This window comes from Gallus gallus, chromosome 15 (genome assembly GCF_016699485.2).
Source record: "Gallus gallus isolate bGalGal1 chromosome 15, bGalGal1.mat.broiler.GRCg7b, whole genome shotgun sequence".
Lineage (NCBI taxonomy): Eukaryota > Metazoa > Chordata > Aves > Galliformes > Phasianidae > Gallus > Gallus gallus.
The window spans coordinates 8,641,917-8,663,742 of NC_052546.1; the positions used below are offsets into that span (position 1 = coordinate 8,641,917).

Below are 21,826 nucleotides of genomic sequence, written 5' to 3' on the forward strand. Positions count from 1 at the left end.
CAGGCCAAGAGGATGTGCCACTGAATTTGATCCAAAAGGAAACAGGACCACACCACTTCCAACCACCTCCCCAAAAACTTTCTTCTGTATCATCCAAATTTACGTATACACTGCAGAGCTGCTGCATGGACAGTAGTTCTCAAAGCATACCATCAGAGGTCTTCTTGCTCAGCCAAGTCACAAAGAGGTTTCACACAGTAACTGCATCAAGACTCCCCGTTAACTTCAAGGAGAGCTGGTGGGTGTGCAGATGCAAACGGACTCTAGCAAGATCAGAGCCTAGATGCCTGTGCAGACAGCTGTGTCCATCACATACAAACTTCAAGGGCACTGAGAAGCTCTAATTCAGACCAGCTGGTGCAGGAGACAAGGGCAAAGCAGGAGAGGGGCCTACCTATAAAAACAGCTCTCTGCTGCAGGCTCCAGAGAAGTCTTTACATTATGCTCTACTGCAAATGAGGTGGCAAAGGACTGTCAACAGCAAGGACTCATTCCCAGAAAAAGTCATAGAAGAGAGAGTTTCAGGACATATCCCTCCATCCCCGCTTTCCTGCTCTAGGTCTTCTCTTTCCATAGCGATGACTGAAGCTGATTAGAGAAACAGTCTTATACTGGACACAGTGTCAAAAACACTAAATATATTTTCTGCTGTTAATGCCTTCATTTCCAGTTTCACTGCTTAATAAAAACACGTAAAGAGAGCATCTGAGCTGCTAGTCCTGAGCATAAAAAAGCCAGAAGTAGAGCCAGAGAACTGGCTTACCTAGAGTGGCTAACTTAAAACAAGAACTTAAAAACAATATAGAGGCAAGGGAAATATTTTCCATGTCGTTTTAAAGCTACTTTCTCCTCTTATTTCCAGTGGCATCTCTCTCTCAAAAGAGAGTACAACCATTCCCCAAGAAGCAGCACTGAAATTTCAGGACTGATAAACACAGTGGACTGACACTGGCACAAAAGGCCTGCTTCTGATTTGAAGCCTGAAAAAAAGGAAAATAAATCAATTATGTACCAGAACTACAATCTCAATCTACTTAGTAGATAATAACCTCGGAATCTCCTCCCTCCCCCTTTACAAGCAACATTTTGCTAGAGAACAAAGCATTAACAAGGAAAAGAAGTGGGAGTAGCTGGAATAGGAGGCTGTCTTGCACCAGCAATCCTGCCACACAACTGCTTGTGAACAGAGATCCGTTAACAATTGGATCTGCCCAAGGCAGTTCCCAGCAGGCAGATGGTGATCAGAAGCAGGAGCCATTCTGCGAGGAACCCCTGGGCACCTCACCCCTTTGTTCACTGCAGCAGTCAAACAAGGGGCTGGAAAGCATCTCGGTGGTTCAGCCTAAGCAATGGGCCAGGCCTGAACGCCTGTGACTGGAGCTTGAACAGTGGCCATGGAAACACTAGTTATTGGATGCTCTCTGTGAACTGATATTCAAAACTCTGCTTTTACAGGTGGAAGAATCTGCAGTCCAAGAACCACTAAGAGTAGCTCCAAGGGCCATCTATGGCTGCAAGGATTAAAAAACCCCAAATGAGGCAAAAATCTAATTACAAGCCTCAGACACAGGAGATCTAGAAGCCCCTTGTATGATGCAAGAGATAGCTGCACTTTGTGCACAAATGCATTACAAATACACTATGATCTCAGCACCTTGACTGCACATTTGAGAAATGATAGAAGGCTAAATGACCATTTGGCCTCAGTTTTTAAAAGTTAACACAGTTGGGAAAATATAAATGGACATTGTCCTCTATTGCACCGAAAGATGGTTTGACCACACGTAGTTTCAAACAACACATTTAGCAAAGGTGTCAACCTCAGCTCCTCACATAGCCCCTGAGGTATGCAGACAAAGATGTTAGATGAAATAAACTGCTTACTGAAAGGGTCACTCACTTGAAAACAGAAGAAGTCACCACAGTTATCCTCCGCATCAGAGGGAAAGGATCCAGACCGTGCTTTCTGTCTTAACCAAACCGATTTGGGATGGAAAAAAGATTAGCCAGACACAGATACACTGAGCTGAGCAACTTGTGCACACAGCTTGTCTTTGTGACAGCAACAGAGCACACACCCAGAAGCATGGCCGCACTCCTCCACACAGCACAGCTGGGGCATACTGGATGCATTAAAGCTTCGCTGCCTTGGTGCTTCACTCCTTTTTATAGAAAATGTATTTATTTACTTTAATTACTCGTCCTTCAAGTCATCTTTGCAGGCAAACATTTTGAGTGAAAACTTCAGAGAAAAGCTGAACCCTCTTAAAATAGAGTAAACATAAAACCAGAAGCAAGTAAAACACAACAAGGGAAAAATAAAGGCAGGCTTGTACACCAGCACTATATTTAGATACTGCTTTACTAGGACTTTTACAGAAACTTGGAAGACGTGTTGTGTTGATGCTTGGTCCAGCCTTAAAAAGCTCCAAGCAATTCACACAGCCCTGAAATAGAATTCTGACGTTTTGGACTGCAAACTGCACAAACCAGATACTGTTCAACAGCACAGTAACTGTTTTTCTATACAGCTTCATCACACAGCTATGTTTCCTGGATTAATTCACTTTTATTTTCAGCAGCATTTTTAAACAGCAACTACACTGTATGACAGACTAATGCGCTTTGAGTCTGAAATAACTGAAGAATTAATGGGACAAGACAAGATTCCTGACAATATTACCACAGCAGAAAAGCAGCAATGTTACTTCTAAGTCTCTGTGTGGAACTGAGGCATCAAATTTGGCATCCACTTGCTTAAAGTCAGAAGTTGGTCCCAGAATGGGAAACAAAACCAAACACACACGTGCACAGCACCAGAAAGCTTAACCTGAGATTTGGTTTACTTCCTCTGAGCAGTGCATACCACAGTACAGATTTACATCGTTCATAAAATGCATCCACTCAGTACTACGTACATATATTTGATTACAAAAGCTTCATGTGGCAACAAGAATCCTGCTCAGAACATCACTACCACAAAACAACTACCTTCCACATTCCTGTCTCAAATACTAATTTCTCCTCCTGATAACAAAACATTAAAGATAGGAGAGAATGAAGGTATTCTGGGAGGGTGAACTGAAAGAGGAGCACTGGTACAGGACATAAACCCTAGTGATTAATCAAAATAAAACTTAGATTTAAGCTATTCCTGCAAATTTTAGCAGAGATTCCTGTCCGAGGAGCTTTCAGTCAAAAAAGAGCAGGTCATAAAAACAGCAGGTGTTAAAGATGCTGCAGAAGGACAGCAAGTAGCAGTGGGGGAAACACACAATGAGATGACAAATATCCTTTGGGCATTTTCTTCATCTTAATGATCACAACCGTTTAAGCTGTTAGTTTCACATCAGCAAAATAGGGCGTGTGGACCACAAGTGGCTAGACACAGAAGGAACCACAGGAAGTGAGATGTGCTTCTTCTGTCTCAAAATAAAAACAGGCTGAGCTCGGTACCAACTGAACATTTCACGAAGGGCAGGCTGCCTTTTAATGGAAGCTTGGTAGGGATGAAAAACGATGGAATAGCTCTGCTTTTGCCTATGGGTTTGTTCTTAACAGATAGGGAGAGGAGAAACAAAACAAGCATAACTCGTTCCTGCTACATATTACTCCGGAATGTAATAGCCAAGGAAAACTGTCAGGGCTTCACAAACACCTGCACCAGTGACCCATGTGTATAATTAATCCTAACATGAGGTTTTCATAAAGCTGAAAGCAGAGCTTGGGGAGCAACATGAGTCTTTCCTAGGTGAAGCCAGCATACCCTTTTGCCCAGCAACTACCTTTTAAAAGACCAAAGTACTCACTTCTGTTTCATGTCCAGCATTTGGGGTATCACATTCTAATTGGGATGCCCCCTTTAACAGGAGCTTGAGGATCCACACAATGCCCAATTCTATTGCAAGATTAGGTACACTTTTTTTTCTCTGCCTATGATTAGCATTGGATCTTGGCAAATGGGAGGGGAATAATAAGAAAAAAAGAGTACAGTGACTCTTGTCACAGGGTAACAGCATGATAGCCTAGATATCACATACACTAGACGTGAACCAAAGGACCTGGTTGTGCAACCTTAGTCACTACCCATATTCACTACAAGCAACTACAGAACTCACAGTAGCCAGGTCCACTTCCAAAGTCTGCAGGTTTCATCTGAAGCATACAGCTAACCTGAAGTCATGAACACTGGTTGTTCTGCCTCAAAGAGGCAGTAAAGGCCATAGGAGCACAGGCAGTGAGAATCTCAGGATGTGACATGCTCACACAAGGCACGCTTCGCAGAGCACCACAAAGCACTCCTGTTGCTGTCTCTTGGTTATAAGGATTCGAGCACAACATGTGAGCCTCCTTTCCTCAGCTGCCTCTCCCACAGGAAAGGATGAGCACTGACAGGTCCCTAGAGAACAGCAGCCACTACTGCTTTTCTGTAACTGCTTCGTGGAAACCAAGTTCCCCATGGGACCTGGCAAAAGGCCACAGGTGAAAAAATTAGTAACAGCAGGATCTGCAGCACATCAGTCTCCCAGTGCACAGAGTTCTCTAACGGGATTACTGGCTATCAGCCAGCCTGAGGGGGCTCTTTGGATGAGCCTGGCACCTCTCCCAGTAGGCATCAGGGGATGACACAGACACTAGGTAACAGGCATAACAAACCTCACATACACTCAAAATGCATCAATATGCTTTGAGAACTGGGGAAAAGCAGATCCAGCAACAGGGCAGGGTCTTGTCAGATGACAACATTAACTCTACTGCAACTAGCCATGCACCAAACACCATAACACAAGAACAGCCACTCAACAAGAGAGCTTAGGCCTTTCTTCTCTACTTCACGGTATGCAAATGGCACAAGTGGATCCAGCATTGACCAGAGACCATCACACGTGTTGGTACCCCTAAGAACTAGTTTCACAAAGGATTGACTAGTCCTGTTTCTCACGAGGTGCATATAAATGACCAGCAGACACTAGTGGCTAAATGGAGTCAGGCAATCATGCTGTGCCTTACACTGAGGAATAAGGAAAGTGATAGGCACAAGCAGGTATTAAGGAAGTCTGTGCATTCGAAAGGCAGGTGCTTAAAACCTACTGCTCAGCAGAAACTTGGAATGATCATACTGCAAAGTACTGAGCTTCCCTCTGGCTGTACAATTTCCTATCCAATCCCATACTTATCTGTCAAGAAAATAAGTCCAGACTCAAAATGTCTTTTTCTTCCAGTAAATCTAATCTGCCCCCAAGACAGGACAGGATTGCCTTTCCCCATTGCTTCTCCCTGACCAGAATGTAAAGATTCTTCTTGCCTAATATCCTCCAAGAGCTTCAGACTTTTCTTGCTTAGCTCACAAAATCTGTGAAGATTTCCATCCTCAACAAGTTTTTGTATTTGAATATTCCTATTTCGCTGTCCCCAGTATTTTGCAGAGACAAGAAGAACACTACAATCTACAGCTGTACAAGTGCCAGGATACTTGGCGTGCTACCCGGGAAGTTGCTCTATGCAGCTCAGTGAGAAATTTTGAGGAGGACACATCCAGTAAAGATTTTTACCTCCTTCAAACTCTGTTAGCCATTTTTCCCACATTACTGAGATCCTGAGAATGCAACAGCATGAGAAGTGTACACAGCCTTCCCTCCACATCTGGAGGTCCGCATCAACAGGAGGCCAAGTTTGCCAGGAAGCTTCAGGCACCGTGCAATCAGCTCAGTTAGTTTTGTGGTTTAGTGTCCAGCCGCAGAACACCACACTGCCATTTGAACCTACCAAACACAGCTCAACTAATGGACCCAAATGCTGAGTATAAAATGTATATATTTAAGGGAGGAGAAAAAGGGGGGGAAAAAAAAAAGGCATGAATAGAAGTCTTTATGTCAAGAGTTACTCTCCATCTGGTTGTTGTGTATTTTAAATCTCTCCCTCTCCATTGCCCATAGTTACTGAGTTTAATACAAGGGAAGGATGGACCCACCTTGTACATGCCGCTCCTGCTTAGCTTCTTTAAATGGTAACAGTTCCCATTTAGTTTCACCACTTGTCACTGAAAACTACCATAATCTACTGTTGCAGCTAGTAATTTTAAAATATTTAATTACTTACACGGCAAAGCTACCTCCCTGTTCCCAGTGCTGGTCTTTCCCATTCTCATGCTGGATACAAGAATTATATATAAATGACATCTAAAGCCAAAAACTTCAATTCTTTAAATAGCAGAGCATATGAAAGTGATCCTACAGAACAAGGTTCTCAATCAGTGTTGAAAAAAATTTGCACATGGAAAAATAAATGGTATTTCTTGGGATGTCATTACTTGCAAGAAATGGAGCACAGACATCCTGTAGTACTATCCAGAAGAAATGGAAGAAAAATGTGAAGGCTTGAAATGGTAGTTATAAAGAAACAGCTGCTATAAAGGGAAACCCATCAAACGAGTTTTTCCGCACAAACAAAACAATCTCAGTGATTTCTGAATGTTCCTTCAGTACTCCATCGAAACAGAGACTTACTGCAGCACTGGAATTGAAACCTTTCTCCTGCTTACATGGGGAACACATCAATGTCAGATGTGTAATAGATTATGCATGCGAGTTAATGCCTCTCCTGGCAGTAGTTAATGGATGATCCTGCTAACAAAAGAATGATATAAAAATTCCACTGTAAAGAATACAAGTAACTTACATGAAAATAGCAAATTAGGAGAACTAAGCCTTTGTTTAGATAAGCTACTCTCTGCAAGGGTAGGGGAAAAAAAAAAAAAGGTAAGAATAGAAGAGCTGATCATAAACAGAGAATTCGATCCAAAGAGGCAGGATGGCAAAGAGAAGGTGGCTTCTCTGAGAAAGACAGCTGGAGAAAAGAAGTCCTGGCATGCAGGAAATCCAAGGCAGAAAGCACTTTCCATGCCTCCATGACTACTGGAAATTAGGAGTATTCCAGTAACTTAAGCTCAGTTGCATGTAACATTACAGCTCTCTGTATGCAATCAGACTGCTCTGAAAACTGGCAAAACGTACAACGCCTTCAAATATCACTTAGTGCCTCCTTCTCACAAATAACGAATGGCCCAACTTGCAAATCTCTGCATCTTGCATATGTGCAAAGTCTGGCTAAAAAAATAACAGCAGTGATTCACAGCAATAACTGGAAAAGTCTCTAGGAAACTCTCTTTTGCAAGGTTTGACAGCATGGCACCATGGTTACCAAGACAATACAAGGCACAAAATCCTGCTCTATATCTAATCCCTTTGTTTACCATCTGGGACAACAATTTCTTTCCAGAAACAGGGATGAGCACTAGTATTTAAGAAATATGCTGTTTGTCCAAATGTCCTCTTCTTCAGCAGAGATGTGCTAAACGGATTATTTTATTCACTATCATTAGGACATACAACAGCAAGGCAACAGCTAAGATAAAAAGAATAGTTCAGATCTTAAGGAGCAGCAGCATTTTGGTTTCCTCAATTTCAAAACGGAGATAACATCTGCTGATGCAACACAGAATTATAAAGTAAATAAATAAATGAACTTACAAAATATTTGAGGTCTTTGGGCAAAAGTCATATATTACAAGTAACCCTAACTCAGCCTAACTTAGGCAAGCCACTTGCCAGAAAGTATGCGTAAGACAAATCAATTTCCAGAGAGGAGAGCATTTGGAAAGTGAATTAGGACAGTCTACATAGCTGAATTATACAACTGCAAAAAGGGGAGATTTCTTTTATCTTTCCTACTACCATCCTTCATCCTGCGTCCCTCCCTGCTAAGCAAAAAATAGATAACTAAATAAAATCAAAGCTTTTACAAAGGCACGCAGGAAAAACTACATCAGTCACTAATCCATAAGGGCTATGTTTTTACCCCTACACCCTCCCCTGAACTGTGATTTCACAGATGCCAGTCCCAGTAAATAGTCCTGGGATGGGCTTACGTATTAATTGACTTGGCATCTTCTTGAATGCTTGCACGTATGAAAGGTCACTGTATGAGGGGACCCCTCTCTCTCACGCATCCTCCACTTCTTTTAAAATCACACTGTCATCGAGCATCACATCCACTGCCAGCGGTGCTGCTGCATAAGGAAGCTTGACAAAGACAAAGCTAGCTTCTGTACATACCCCTCCACCACCCCTCCACTTGCAGACAGGTCGAATAAAGGCAATCTTCTGGCGTCTCACTGTCTACACTGAGCTGCAACCTGCTATGCTTGCTTCTACAGAACAACACTTCAATAAGTAAGTAATTAAAAGAAATCTGTAGGATCTGTGTGCCCTGACCTCCAGGACATACAGCCAGACTGCTCGCTCAGCCTGAGCGGGTTCTACCACTCAAGGAGCCCTGTATTTGGAGTGGGAATGCAGCTGGGCCACTGTCATATCCTAGCAGACCACAAATATAGCTTTAGTAGCCACTTGACATCAATTATTTGGTGTCCCTTTTTGTTTGTTTGTTTTGTTATCTCCAATCAATCATTCCCTTTAAATCAAACTCTGGGTTTTCCTGTTGTTAAGAACAGGGATTCACTGCTTCAGCCTGGCTTCCTCTAGGACACGTGGGGAGGAGAGATAAGCCCTCCCTTTCGGTCAGTGCTGCCTACAGATAAGCACAAGGCCTTTATTATTTTCCACCTGGTCTCTACCAGTAGAACATTAGTAAGGATAATCTGCAAACTTGGAAGGTTGAGGAGTCGAAAAAAACAACTGCTACTCCAGTGAGTCCCAGCTCACTAACACAGTCTAAGCAACAGGGCACATTATTTTAGGCTCAGGAAGCAACCAAATCTTAAAATTCCACAGGAAAGAAAATTACTTCTCCTCCCAAGCAAAACTGAGAACAAATAGCTGACCACACATCACCATTCTTCGGAGAGCAACAAGTACTGCCAAAGCTTTTTAAGCTCGTATTTAGCGGCATTAATTCCCTTTAAGGCAAAGGAATCCGAAGACCACAGCCACACAGATGAGGAAGCTTTGCCATCTCATCCTTTGCAGAGAAGCACAGGTAGGAACACTTAGAAATGTTAGAGGGACATTTACAAATACACTACAGTTCTGGTGCTTCCACAAATGCCCAGTAATTCCAAGTCCTGCCTCATATTTTGTACAATGGTATAATTTATGAAGGGTGTGTGAAAAGCTTTTTGGTGCACCTTCACTGAATACGCTGTTGCCCACTGGTAGGGAAACCGCATTCTACATAGCACGGCAGCCTAAACTCTTCATTTCTTATTACCTAAACCTATATTGAAACAGACACCATTTTAAAACTTGATTTTGTTTCCCACCTCGTACCTACATTGTGCTGTAGTTCTTGATAAAGATCTTCCCCAGAATATATTTTAAAAGAGACCTTAACGAGAAATATGCAAGCAAATTAATTGAATTCCAACACCCGTTTCAGCAACTGTGCTTCTCATTTGTGCTCATGCTCTGCATTCTCCAGTGCTTTTATGTTTATTACCACATTCCTAAAGACAGCTATCAGCATGGCAATTGCCACTATAAGACTGGATTCCCTCTTTAGACTTAGGATGAAAAAGTCTCAGAAGTGAGATAGAAGACGACGAGCCAGTACTATCAAACATTTGGAAATTCTTAGTCAAACAGCTGAGACAACGTTTCCACACTGGAAGAATGTGCTCTGTTCATCAAAATGCTGCCTAGCACTTGATGTGGATATAGCGTTTCCCTCTGTGCCAACACTTCCAAGCTGGATTCTCCGGCTAAATCAAGTCCTGTATGGAAGCTCTTCAGCATTGATCTAGCAGCTAGTTTGCATTTCAGAGCCATTTCTAATCTGAATACATAACACACCAAAACACTGTGGGATTACACATTCACAGGCCTGGTCTCTCCCTCAGAAATTGTTTCTTTTTCCTAATGAAAGGTTTGATATATTTCTAGGCCAGAATAAATAAATAGTATAAAAAATTAAATAATTTAAGATTTCTTGCTACTTGAGAAAGTTCTTTTTGTAAAGCCACCGGGTCTATAGTTCAGAACACATAGTTAGAGGAAACACAGAAAGGGCTACTCCTCTGCTAGAGCCACACGTCCCTTAAAAGATAGGAAAGCCATTTGCAAAATAATCCAATTTAAAACACAATCAAACCACTCCTCCAGAAACACAAACACACAAAGCAGGATGCTCTCAGTATGCACACACAGGCTAGGATCTGCCCATAATTTGACTTAATTTGATTCCTTATAATGTTTATGTAAAATAAGGCATTTGGATAAGCAAATCCAAATATTTTGTTTAATCAGCAGCCCCCCAAGAGTGTGATACAAGACTGCCTGTCAATTTAGGAAAAAAAGCAGTAAAAGATACACTATTTCATTTAAAATAGAATGAAGAAACACTCATAATTAAAATAAGCAGGGAAGCACCCTTCAGTAAGAAAAAGGAGCAACCCTGGGGCAAGTCATTGAGAACTGGTTTAGATTTGACAAATTACACAGTAAGCTTAGGGGCTACACAAGCAGTACACCGTGCAGTGTACACAGATAGGGAAGACCACACAGCACATATATCAATGGATAGCCTACAACATGCAATTAAATATTTAGTGAAATTAAGGCCTGCACAAAGCTCTGAAGGAGCTCTTGCTTCCTTACAGTGTGACTGTGGAAGAGAAGGCATACATTAATTAGCTTCTGCACAGATTCTGTACTCAGTAAGGGTGGTTTCCATCTTGCAGACATTTGCATGGTTAGTAGGGGCAGGGGAAGATGTGATGTTCCAGGTGACCAAACAGTTCCACAAAAGTCTTGCACAGTTAGCATGTGAAAAAGTTGCATGGTCCCAAAGGCTTAAAGGGTCAGATTCTTACATTGACATCATGGACATCACTGAACGCCAAAACATCAGCACGTCAGTAAATGAAACAGTCCATGTCTTCCTGAAACAAGAGCTTCAAAGGAACTCACACTCCATGCATGGCACAAAAGTGAGAAGGTCTTGCTGCTGAACCACAGAAAGATTTTACACACTGGGATATAAAAATAAAGGTATCAAGCATTTTAAACGTCTACGGTGTTAATTTGTGCATGGCGAACTGCAATATCGAAACTACATCTTTCGTAACATATGCAAAGGAGTCTGTCTTGCTCCTAGACCACCATAAAGAGACATTTCCTTGAGAAGGAGCCGCTCAACATTGCTACAGCAAAGCAAGCGAGACCAGACTGCAACAACTACCTCATATGAGTACAGTAAGGAAATCATGCATGCACAAAAATGGTGTGGGCCACCAACTTGTACATGCATTTGTCTGCAATTACAGGTTAATATTCAACAAATTCTGAAGACATTTACCTCCAGTACAAAACCGTTTCTCACCACCGGAAGAATCAGCTGTCTGAGGACTGCTGCACTGACAAAAGCCTTTCTCCCCCCTCTATTTCTCCTGACAGTGACAATAAGAACATCAAGCTGTAGGAAAAACAGACAAGACACAAGTTTGAGCTGACATTTATGGAGTGGGAGGGAGGCACAGAGGTGGTTCAGAAGACAGTTACCCCAGAGACAACACAGACCAGACAGGATGAATGCCAGACTGAATGAAGAATCCTGCCAGATGATAGGTCCCTAGGTATTTACAGGCTGCACATCATCACAGGAAAGAAAGGGGCAATACTCCATGCCTGATATGCTGCCTCTCTGATACATGCAAGTAGGAGGTTCTGCAGGTATGTCTACAGCCTGAGTTCTGAGCCCAGCAGAACTACATTCCCAGAGAGAAGGCTGGACACAAAAGGCAGGAAGGTGCAGCTCCAAGGAGAGGTCACAGCTTGCCAGTCCAGTCTGATAACACTGTGGGAATACAGCTCTGCTGCACCAGTACAAGGAGTCTGACTGGCCACTTGCTCTGAGCCAAGTCACATTACTGAGGTCTTCCCAAAGTCAGCTCATTTATTAAATCACCCTCGTGTCATGCCAGTTCTCAGCTTCATCATTAAAGGTCATTCACCATGAGCTTGATGAGCTGTAAGATCAGACTGGAAAAGAAATATTACAGAACACTCCACCCAGCTATTTCATTAATTTTCATTTTAAAACTCAGTTTTCTTGCTAAAAGAAGACACACTCTTAGGGATTAGGGATCCCTAATTAACCATCATCATTAAGGAGCATACTGATTTAGTTGCAACAAATTAGCTTTAAAATATTCTGGAATCAAATTTAAATGGTATCATACTCTGCAGATCAACTTTTTTTGAGCAAAAAATAATTTATTTCTTTCTGCCTTATGTTCACACATGCAGATCAACACATGAGATTCAGTTTTTCAGAGCTTATACTATAAGGCTTTTCTAAACCACTGAGTTTCACCCAGGCAATGATTCAAATATGCCAAACATACAGCTTTGAAGAAGCTTTTTTCAGGATTTCATAGGCTTACATGACAGATTTAGACTGTCAAGGTTGTAGTGCACCTCCAGACACTTGAGTTCACACAGAAAAAACATACTCCCAAATCAAGTTTATTGGCACTTTCTGGCCTGCATTTCAGCAGGCTACCATTAAACCAAGGGCAAGAAACAACCCAATGCAAGAACCACCTTCTGTTTTGTCACTGAGATGGAAACAAAACTAAAATCAAACCAGAAAAATACGATAACAGATACTACATGTTAGCTTAAGAGGCACTCATTTCAGATGTGCAGAAGTTATAAAATTGATTGTGCACCAGAGGAAAACAAGCCAGCGTTCTATTCCCGTTGACTAGTAATTTCTTGTCAGATCACACATAAAGATTTTCAGGAGAAACATAACTGCAATAAAAGAAAAATCATTTTTGTTTCATCTTCAGAGTTTTCAGTGAAGGTCCAAACAGTGACTTTACCAAGCTCTATAAATCCAAACTATGTCAAAGTAATAAAGTAACATTTTTTCCTAAAATAAGCAGAACTATGGTATCCTTAGCTCACCCCTCAGGAACCTGAGATAGCACACACAGCAGTGCCTGAACAAAGGGACTACAGACAGAAAGCCTGTGCTTTCCAGAATGGTTGCTCCTTTGCACTAGCCTTTACCAAAAGAGCTCCTTTGCACCCAATCAAAAAATACTATTCTGCCTTCTGTACTCCTTCTCTCTGCTTAGAAAATTTATGTATTTCTAGGGTAAGTTTTCCATGAGATGCTCAGAACTGACTTCACTCTCATAACTTTGAAAGCGATTAAAACTTTTAAGTCACAAAGTACCACAGAGACAACACACAGAACTTTTCAAAAGCTGACCAGACCCCAAAATCCTACCCTTAAAAATACATAAACCTTGTTCCATACATGCAGAGTGATCTTGACCAAGGCACCTGTACCCTAAAAAAATCAATCTACAGTTCTTTGCCAAATGGATCTGCATAGTTGGTTGAGGAATTCCCATCTTGTTGTGCTGGGCAGAAAACCTGAGAAGCCAACGGCTTCATAGCATACGTGGGAGGGTAGAAACCCCTTCAGTTGCTCTTCTCTGTAGCAGAAAAAACGAATGTCAAAAAATACCAGCAGAAATTGCACCCAGTTCCCAAGAAAGCAGTATCAGAGCATTCATCATCTCCCCCAGGTCACCTCTCTCCCCTCCCCAGCACCTGTAGCAGCAGCACAAGTTCTTGAACTACTGCTGATCTGTCAGCTGTGCCCAGGAAGTAAGCAGACAGACATCTTTTGTGCATCTCTCAGTTGGCAGCTGCAGAGGAGAGGTGTGGGGGCAGGGAGGAGGGTGTTCTCCCCTGACACACCCAGGGGAGAGCATCAGCAAGCATGGAAAAAAGGACTCAAGAAATCAGGGGAGGCAACAGAACAAGTACACAGATGGCCACGTACTGACATCCTCTCCTTCCTTTCAGCATGCAGCTACTTATTCCAAGGGCTATTTTTCCAAATGTTAGAGGAAATTCCAAGTCCACCTCAGACTGGAGAATTTAAAAAAAGAAAACATAAAGCACAATACAACCTTGTCTGTTTGCAGCCTTTCTGGGATAAGGAGGAGAAAAGCCTTTTGAGAAAGCATCTTAGTCAGCCCCAGTAACCCATAGCTTCCACCATCAGCCTTTGACAAGATGCAAGTGACAAGGGAGTGGGACAAGCTAAAAGAGCCAGGGAGCACCCTGCAAGCCATGGTATGTTGCCACAAGATCTCAGTCCTGCCCCGCAGCCTGGCAGCCAGCAAGCAGATACCATAACGGGGTGTGCAACAGGCTTCCATACCATGGACAACAGGTGGATCAGCACAAATGGCAAGTTAAAAACCCAGAGAGAGGGAGCAGCAGAAAAGCAGGTGGCAAACTCAGCTGACCCGAAGTGGAACTGAACTCAGCAAGTTACCAGGATGGTGGCAGCAGCAAATCACCTAAGCAGCAGGAAAAGCTACAGTCTTCCCCACAGCTCTGAGTTTGGTCCTTCAAACATGGAATTAACAAGGTTGAAAAAGACCTCCAAGATCATCTAGTCCAACCAACCACCTACCACCAGTATTTCCCCACTACACCATGTACCTTAGTACAACATTTAAGAGTTTCTTGAACATCTCCTGGGATGGTGACTCAACCACCTCCCATTCCAGAGCCTGAGCACCCTTTTGGAGAAGACATTTTTCCAAATACCCAACCTGAACCTTCCCTAGCACAGTTTAAGGCCATTCTCCCAAGTCCCCATGAAATAGCAAACTAGCACAGTAACAACAGAAGAATCAATATAACATGTTTAAATGACATTTACCGATTTCTGCAAAGAAAGTGTGTTCCCTTATCAATTTTTTTTTTCTGCACCTTCCCCTAGTTCTCCATGATCCCCTAGCTAAACAATGACTATCCCTCTAAAGCTCAGTAAGCAGTGAAACTCATGTGTATGTAGCACACTCAGGCACTTGCTCATCCTGCAATTTTCAAGCTATATAGTTACAGTCTATAGCACAATTCAGTTAATTAACACCAGATCAGCTTTGACAGCACCTTCTGTTTTTTAATGATGTCAGCTGGCCTACCAGCTGTTTTCTGCAAGTATGCTTGCACAGTAAAGAGGCAGGTCAGGCAGCAGAAGTTTGGGCTCTGAACTCTTTAGATTACCAGGGGTTAGATGGGACAAATACATAGACAGCAGTACTTTGAAAAAGACACAAATGGAAGCAGAGCTGCACAGAGGCCACAGTCCAAGAATCACCCAACCAGTAAGAATTTGAGAAGTACATTTACAAGCAACAGATAACCAGTGGCTGAAACAGGCAGAAACTCCCTAAAGAATTCACACAGGCACACTTCTCCATCACTGTCCTCCTTACAGTTAAATAAGCACTACCATAGATCCATACTCCACCAACCTAAACCTTAAGAAATCAAGAAATAAGTAGACAAGTGATTCAATTTTTCTACACGCTCTTCTTTATTTGTTTTATCAAGTCCAAACTTCACAGCATCCAAGCTACTGCCACATTCCACACAAGAATCAACCACCAGACTTCATGTGAATGTATGCAGGTGTGAGATCGCTTCTATTAATATAGATTCCAGTTTAGAACAAAAGGCTTAAACATTCTGATCCATATAACTTGTTTTCTCCCTCTGGCTAGTACACAGCTGCTGGAGCTCCCTTATCCATGTAGATTTAAGTGCATGTGCCATGGCCAACACAATTCAGGAATGGCATCCAAAATGAATTTAACTGTAACAAGGGAGCTCAGCCACAGCTCTGCAGCACTTTTATCTATTCCTGGTGACAAGAGCTGCCTTGAAGAGGAGTTTAGACACACCTACAGGCAGCACTCAATGGACTTGTTCTCCCTGTGTGTTAAGTTTAAATTGCTTTGACTCTTTATAACAGAAATAATATTCTTTCACAAGAAGACAAACATGAAAAGAGGCAAAGCATGTTGTCTCAAACAGTCCCACCTTTTCCACTGTACCGTCCTACACTAAAAGAATCCCATTCAATTCAGGCCTTCTTGTATTTCAGTCCAACAGTACTCTGCACAGTCAGAAGACAAAGACCATTTATCATCTACACTGAGGTGGATCAAGAGAAGTCAGCTGAGGAAGGCTGGACCACAGCATGCTTTAGAAGTTCCCTGTTTACCAGTTCTAGGTGAGCAGGGTTTGCTGCTCCAACATTCAGCACTTGTTATTCACAGATAGCAAGAGGACTCCAGAGACTTCCTGACACTTCACTTTCATTCACCCTTAAGAATTCTCTCTGCAGACACTCCATCCAATACACACTGCAAACCATGGTATGGAAGGAATTACAATACCAACCACCTGAACTGGCAGGATGACTCTCCCTTTCCACCATCCATTATCCAAAATTCTAGTGACTGTGAGCCTTTAACCCTTCCAACCAGCAATGCGATCCCTTCTGAAATACTCCTGTTTCCATCATAACTTTCTGCCCCTCCCCTGCAAAAAGTCTGATGGTGTGCTCCCAAATGACTGAAGGACAATACATAAGGAACAGTCTGTTCTCACTGCCAGAGAAAACTGAAGGCCTCTACAGCCTACAAATAATACATGGATATAAATGAAACAACCTCAATATAAACGACACTCAATCCAAAACTTACACCTGTAGTCAAGGCAAGACAAGTGGTTTTTTGCTCTTTAAAAAACCAGTCAGACCACAGCTCCCCAGCTGTCAGGCCTCCAACTGCAGGAGCTCAAGACAACTCCATAGTAAGCTCCAAGATTAGCGACTTTTTCTCCTGCTTTGCTGGGGAGCTGCCCAATGAAAGCAGGGGTTCCTTTATTTAGAGTTTCTTCCCTCCCTTTCACAGTGGTTATTTCTAAGGGATTATGCTTCCTGTTTTCACTGCTCTGCCTCCATTTGTCATTCATCACAGCCATTAGAGTAGGAGGGAAGCGCAGGAGAGCAGACCAACACAAAGCAAACCTTTACAGTTCAGCAAGCAAGGGATTAAATATCATCCCTTCCCCCTTCAACCTCACTCTCTCTCACAACCCCTCAGAGATGTTATGTGAACATGGCTTATCCTCCGGCATATACCCAGGCTCTGACAGCTTTTGCAGGTCAGAGATTTCAGGATGGATCAGACAGGCAGCCTATTCATCCTGGCTTGGAACAGCTATTTACTGTCCCTCGGGCTGGTCCAGTTCACATCAAGAACAACTTGTTCCTGAAAACCCCTGCCTATTTCTTGTAGCTAGAAATGATAGTACAGCAGTTTTCTGTGATGAAAGCAGAGAAATAAAACCAGATAGCCTTGTTATGCTGCTGACCTAAAGACATTTCCTCCCCCTCCCCCTTCTCTTCTTCCAAGAAAAAGCACAGTTAAAAATAAAAATAATTTTAAAAAAACCTTGTAACAATTTTAAAGGATGCAATCCACAGAACTCGTCTTTTCCTCACATCTTCATTTATACCTTCCTTAGCAGCAACCTCACAAACTATCTTGATGAAAGCTGTACTCAGACAGTAACTCCGTTCCCTCTCAGTACACTTGCAGCAGTTCTGCAACTACAGAAATACAATGATCCCCAGGAACAATAAGCACTCGGGGCATCAAAGGTTAAGAGCAGCAAAACAACTGGTTTAGAGCAGATAAAGGTTATTTTAACTGTTTTAAACACCCTCTCAGGCATCTCCAGCTATTTACTCTCTCTTCATATGCTCTTTATCATAGCCGTGCTCCTGGCCAGTCACCTGAGACTCCCAAACACATATGCTATCCATGAAAAATAACCAATAACGCTTTTAGCATAAGTGGAGCTAGAAGCATGCCTCCCAAGTCCATTAGGCCCCTCTCCCAGTTTACCTGCTCCTATTCATACAATGCACAGCTTCCTCAAGACTGCTGCTACAGATGCAATTTTCCACCCTCTATTCTCTTGAATACACTGCAGAACTGTCCTAGAGGCAATAATGCACCGTATCAGCAGCGAATGGTGGCCAGGGGATGGAAGGAAAGACAAGACTGAATAGCAAACTCAGAAATAAAGAGCATTTAGTTTCTTGAAAATAGCTGAAGATACAGCTCAATTATATGGCTGAGCTGGTCTGAGTAAGTGTTCATTTGTGTAGCAGCAAATCATACACAGAAAGAATTCTTACCCAGGGATCAGATAGCAATCAGGGGCCTTAATTAGGCTCAGGATAGAGTGGTCATCACCAAAGATGAAACTAAACACGTGTGAAACTGAACCACGGACAGCATGTACAGACAAGGATACCAGTAGAGACTGGGATGGTAATGGGTACTGAAAGAGAGAAAACCACTACAATCAACCCTCAAAGAGGCCAGTCAGAGTCTGTAGCCATCTCCAAGAAAAATACATTTCTGTTCCCAAGTGTGGGGCAGAAGCAAACTTAAACTCACAGACCTACCAAAAACAAACAAACAAAAAAAACCAACAACCATATTTCAGTAACCAAAGAAAAAGCAACTAAAATCATAGCAAAGATCAGGAAATGGATTAGACTCAGTATCTGACAGGTCAGGTTGCACATCTGGGCAAGAACAAGAATAACACTGAAGATAAAATCAGTTATCAGTTTCCCAATGCAAAAAGTCAAGTTTTTCCTTCTACTGCATTACCAAGAGGAGGAATCTTACCAACACCAGCTCAAAATAGGCATCTACTCCTCTCTAAAAATCTATGCCATTCTGGAAGACTACCACAAGTAGTGGTAACTCATGGCACCCTGATGTATGTTAATACAGAATCAAAGAATCATTAAGGGTGGAAAAGACCTCTTAGATCATCTAGTCCAACCACCAACTCATCACCACCATGCCCACTAACCATGTCCTTCAGTTCCACATCTATCCTTCTCTTGAAAACCTCCAGGGATAGTGGCTCCACCACTACCCTGGGCAGCCAGGGTGGACGACAGCAGGGGGCTACAACTGCAGTTACTCAGGAGAAAGCCAAGAGCTGTGCAGGTACTGTTCCACTCAGATGGTACATTCCTGAGAGCTGGGTATTTCTTTTTTCCTTTGAACATTACCACCTTATTTCTTGCTAGTACTGTAAACAGATTCACCACAAAGGCTTACGGAGCTCCTGAATCAGAGCAGTGAGAACTTACTTAGGATTATGAAACCTTCCTCAAGAGGTAAAACAAGCAAGGGACCCAAAAAAGGAACTTTAGAAAAAAACATAATAGGAGAAAAAAAACCACTAAGGAACAAGTTGTATACACAGACCACCAGACAGCGAAAACCTGGGCAAAGCCACAGCAAGGAAGATACTGAAAATATCTAGGCACCACTGGTATACCACATTCACAGTGCAGTTGCATTCCTTTGCTGAGTAAGTACACCAGCTTTTCCCACTGATCGTAAGAATGTTAATGAGATCTACCTGGAAGGCTTTAAAATTTAGGGGGAGTACAAGTACTGGTTAGTAAGTCAATCTGAAACACATATGATCTTCACTGTGAATGTACCTTTCCAAGAAACTTGAGGGGAAAAAAAACAAAACACCCACCAAATCCCCACGGACATCTCATCCCAAAAAGACCAACATGCAGAGCTGCCTTCAGAGGAATACAAATAAGAAAAGCTTGTTAGTCTGGAAGTCAATCCTGTAGCACGTGAACACTAGAATTTGTTTAATTTGTCTCCTTTCTTGTTGCCAGCTAGAGATTGGTTTGATTTCTTAAGCAAACTTTACTGTGAAATGCACTGGACTTCCCTGAAATATTCTCCTGCCACATAATTTCTCTTTTACAAAGTATTCTCTTAAGTAAAAAGTGTTGCTTGCACTGTTGTAAATGAGAAAAAAAATCAAAAGCCTGGGTTCTGCTCTGTTAGGTGCCATAGGAATGTTTGGACAGAAAGACAAAGACTCAAGAGCTTCATAGTAAGGAGTCTGGTAATACTACACAATCTACTGTATAGTTACAGTCTATTTACATTCATTAGTAATTAAAAATAGTTGTTGGGTGGATTACATAAAAGAAGCTGTGGTCACCAGTATGGTTCTTTATCATTTAAGTATCTGTGGAACAGGACGATAAAAAGCAGCAATAATGGAAAGACAGCATGGTTTGTGGATTTAACTAGCTCTCCCCTTTAGCTAGCCACTGTAGAATTCCAGCAGAACTGGATAAAACAAAGGTTAAACCATACTTATCTAACGACCACAGATGGAGATGAGCCAGGATAAAGCTTATTCAGCATCTGCGTTGCCACGTCACTTGCAGATGAGACATACAGACTGTCTCAGAGATCAAGTTCTAGATTTGAGAACAAAAGCTCAGGGTCCATATCCCAGACTTATCACATGTAGGTGATTATCCATTCCTCAGTTTACCTGGGTGAATAGAGCTATTGGTAGCTTGATTTCTTCACGTTTCTGAAACACCTGCAGATCCAGTGAGCAGATGAACTCCTATCATTATGAGATCACTAGAAACTAAGCAGGAAATTAAAAGCTAATTTTAATAGCACACATCCTTCTTCTTTTGTAGAGGTAATCGTATACTGAGATTTTTCTCCTCACTTGCTAGGCAGGTAAAGGATGCTATATGTATTTTTTCAAAGCCATTCTCCAAAACAGTACTTTGTAATGTTAGAATGACAAGTTATTCTTTTTAAGCTGGGCAAATAAATGAACCCACTTACAAGTTTCACACAGATTTTACTATAATTAAAAGTATATTTCAATACATTGAAAAACAAACAAACAAAAACCACAAAAGTAAAAACAAGATTAAAAAGTAAAGGCGAGGGGGCTTCCAATGTCTTAAACAATGTTCCTTTCCACAGGCCTCCTCTGAGAAAACATTCATCCATCCAATTTTTGCCTTATCAGGAACCTGCTACATTCCAAAGAGCTGTGCTCAAGGTTGTAATGTTCTTTTCCAGGCATTTTTGCTGACTGTTTCACTGCCAAATATGGTCTTTCGCAGGATGCACTTGTTTGTAAGAACTCAAAACCTGAGACACTAAAATGGGACTGCACAGTATGCTGACGGAAAGAAGCAGGCTCCTGTTTACTTCCATCAAAGAGAAGAAGTGCCTCGCCTCATGTATTTTTAAAACCAAAAACTGATAATTGACGTTTGTCTTCACAGGATCCTTTGATCCAAAAGCAAAACAAAGGGATGCATACAGAAGCACATATGCCCTTGGGGTGAGCCACGAGACAACTTCATACTGTGTCAGGTGGAGAAGAGAGGACAGAAAGAAGAATACAACTTTGCCCTTGAAAGGGGGAAATAACATCTCACAACTCCAGGCAGAGCTACTAGACTTTAAGTATTATCTGAGACACCAAGTTGTAGATGGCATAATGGTAAACAACATAAGTGGTGCGCTACTCCTAGAATGCCCCTATAAATAGCAAGCCAACCCCACTGCCTACAGCACGGCCTGACATCTCCCAGGCACACTTGGTATGCATACAGCAATATGACAGAATTTGACAGCAGCAGGTTTCACTTGGAGCCATCTTCAAGGACATACTAAACTATGCAGTTAAATCCACTTAAACTCTCACCACAGTATCAGAATAAACCTGTTGGAGGGATTATTATACTAGTTGATTTCTACAACAGTTGTATTTGTTGCAAAAGCTCTTTAAATGATTCAGAGATAAGGAAATCATCTTGGGCCAGAGACCTGATAGAGTACATAGATAGGATTCATGGGCCTAAGAGAAGAAAACAGCTGTTTTAAAAAGAGGTTTGGCAGAAGGGAACCAGATCCATCCATGCTGAGTTGTTCAAACTGGCTCAGATATTACTCCTATTTCAGGAATACAAGGAGTGCTCTGGGCACAGTGAGTCAGCAGGGTGGGGATTCTTTTCCATGTTTTTGGGCTGAGCAGGAATAGAAAAAAAAAAAAACGAAAAAGAAAAGCTGGAAGCCAGAAAT

General features: G+C 42.1%; 1 protein-coding gene across 6 annotated transcripts in view; it reads right to left on the reverse strand.

The window, feature by feature from the left end:
• Positions 1-21,826, reverse strand: part of BCR (BCR activator of RhoGEF and GTPase) — a 106,554-nt gene that overhangs the window by 63,627 nt on the left and 21,101 nt on the right. Inside the window, exon 1 of one of the 6 annotated variants that reach the window (XM_046901320.1) lies at positions 1,901-17,248. The exons of the other annotated variants lie outside the window; for them this stretch is intronic. The gene's annotated coding sequence lies outside the window, so the exon portion shown is untranslated. Of the gene's footprint in view, positions 1-1,900; positions 17,249-21,826 lie in introns of those variants that run through there. 6 annotated transcript variants of the gene reach the window in all.